This window comes from Pistacia vera, unplaced genomic scaffold (genome assembly GCF_008641045.1).
Source record: "Pistacia vera cultivar Batoury unplaced genomic scaffold, PisVer_v2 Contig202, whole genome shotgun sequence".
Lineage (NCBI taxonomy): Eukaryota > Viridiplantae > Streptophyta > Magnoliopsida > Sapindales > Anacardiaceae > Pistacia > Pistacia vera.
In genome coordinates, this window is record NW_022196005.1 from 507,581 (window position 1) to 510,262 (window position 2,682).

The 2,682-nt window shown below is 37.4% G+C and overlaps 1 non-coding gene across 1 annotated transcript; it reads left to right on the plus strand.

Moving 5' to 3' along the window:
- Window positions 1-712: 712 nt before the first annotated feature.
- Window positions 713-819, plus strand: LOC116128741. The gene has a single exon (XR_004127806.1). It is a non-coding gene; the product is annotated as a small nucleolar RNA R71 (small nucleolar RNA).
- Window positions 820-2,682: the final 1,863 nt, after the last annotated feature.

Below are 2,682 nucleotides of genomic sequence, written 5' to 3' on the forward strand. Positions count from 1 at the left end.
TTATTCCTTGGGATTCTTCTCTGTATCACTCGGTAAAACTCCTTGAACTCTTCTCGCTAATATGTTGTGAATTTGCCCAATTTGAGTCTCAAGGTTCCTAATAGAGGCTGATTGATTTTGAACCAGGACGTTAGTCTTCTCAAACCTCTTGCTTGTCTCTTCAATGAACTTGGTCAACCCATTCTCTAAATTAGATTTTGGCTCTTGAGGTTGAAAAATAGGAGCTTGTTTTTGCTCATTGTTGTTGCTCTATGAAAAGTTCGGGTGTTTCTTCCATGCTGGATTATATGTATTGGAATATGGATTCCCTTGCCCCGTTTGGAAATTATTGACGTAATTAGCTTATTCTGGCTGAGCAAACGGGTTCCCTTCTTAGCAATCCTTCGATGAATGATTTCCTGCACAAAGGTCACATATTAGAGAAAAAGATTCAATTGCATTTACTTTCAACACATTACCTAATTGCTTCTGGATGTTCGAAAGTTAAGCAGCCAATGCAGTGTAACCGTCAACTTCGTGCACTCCCGCGAATTTCTTTATTGAAGTTCTCTCTGGAGTCCTCATATAGTTATTGTTTGACATCACCTCAATCAGATTGTATGCTTCATCTGGCGTTTTATTGTTCAAGGCTCCCCCACTTGCAACATCAATCATAGCTTGAATAGTTGGTAGCAACCCTTGGTAGAACATTTGCACTTGCGACCAGATTGGTAAACCATGGTGAGGGCACCTCCGTAAGAGATCCTTATATCTTTCCCATGCTTCATATAGTGACTCTGAATCTTGTTGGTAAAAGTTCGTAATCTCACTCCTCAGCTTGACAAACTTGGCAGGTAGAAAATATTTAGTGAGGAATGCTTGAGCTAACTCGTTCCATGTCGTGATGCTCCCAGATGGCAAAGAAATCAACCAAGCCTTAGCTTTACCCCGAAGAGAGAATGGGAAAAGCCTTAACCTAATTGCGTCATCGGATACTCCATTATGCCTGAATGTGTCGCAGAACTCCAGGAAATTTGTGATATACAGGTTGGGATCATCATTAGGTAACCCAGCAAATTGGACCGACTGTTGAATCATTCCAATAATTGCTGGCTTAATCAAAAAATTATTCACTTGAACAGGTGGTCTCCTGATGCTAGAGTAGCACCCATCAATAGTAGGACTAGAGTAGTCCTTCAATGCTCTCTAAACCACTGCTGCACCACCCATTGCATTTCCTCCTAAGGTATCCTCATTCTCATTCTCTTGATTCTACACATTAGGATTGACAATTCCTGTGTTAGTCATTGATTTTTCAGATTCAGCTTGCCTCTTTTCTTTCCTCAACTGTTTAGTGGTTCTCTCGATCTCAAAATCTAGTGGATTAAGATCACCACTACCTCTTGAACGTAAACTCTCTAGATTCTAGCTGAAAACAACAAACAAAAATAACAATTAATTAGTAATCAAAAATAAAACAAATCAAATTAGCAACTAAATATTTTGTATTAATATTGGTAAAACAAAATAGTTCCCTGGCAACGGCGCCAAAAACTTGACAGGCTATTCGCAAGTATACGAAATCGTGCAAGTAATAAAGCTCGAGTAAACGACTGTCGAATCCCAATGGAACTACCTACCAAGTACCAAACTAGTCTATTTTGTTACTATTTGATGAAACATAATTTTAAGAATGAATTTTATTAATACCTTGGTAAAGAAATCAATATGACTAAACCTAGGGCACAGAATTCACACCAATTTAATCCTATGCATTGACAATTATTGCTAACATAATTAAGCTTATTCTAAAAGCCAAACTCCCTAATATTCCCCTAATTTTCTCTCGAACAGTTAGTGAATTAACCCTTAAACAACAACCCAAAATATCTCTAAGTTGGATTTAGAAGCTAAGAGATCATTAAGTTTTATGGAATTTACCAGAGCCTCATAGATCGCAGTAATCTATCTCTAGCATTCGCTCAATCTATGGTTTTATTACCTTAGACAAATCAGGTTTCATCTCTCGATCTCAGCCCAACCCATGATATCATTCAACCCTCGGATCCTTAAGAATTGAAAGCATTACACACAATAATAAAACTTAGAATTAATGTTCAATAAGAAATCACTAAAGGTAACGTCAACACATATTCATAAATTAGGCTACATCTTTAGCCCTAGAAAAGAGATTTAGTTCATAGTTGCAATAATAAGAACCATCATTTTATTCAATAACATGAGTTCAAGAAAGAAAAATATAAACACTTCTCTAATTGGTGAACGGGATCTTCAAGAATTCCAATCTCCAAAATAGTAGCCGTCCTTTTCCTCTTTTTCTCTCCTCCAAAAACTCCCTTAAAACTTCTTAAAGACCTTTATTTATAGTCCTAGGGTTTTTTATCTTACTTAGGAAAAGAGTAAACGCCTTAGCCCATTCAAATTCGGATTAGGATAATGCATTAACCTAGAAAGCCCGTGACCCATCGCCGCGGCGGTAAGAACAGTCATTGTGGCGATCGTTCTTTCTGTCCAAGGAGTCTATGATCTTTAGAATTTGGTAAAGTCATCAACATGAACTTTGTAGCTCTCTAAATAAGCTTTCCAAAGCCACCAGAATCGTCAAATTCTGATTTCTACAGCTCAAGTTATAATAGAAACATCGAAGCATGCTCATCTTGAAGGATTTCCAGATTTTACGTT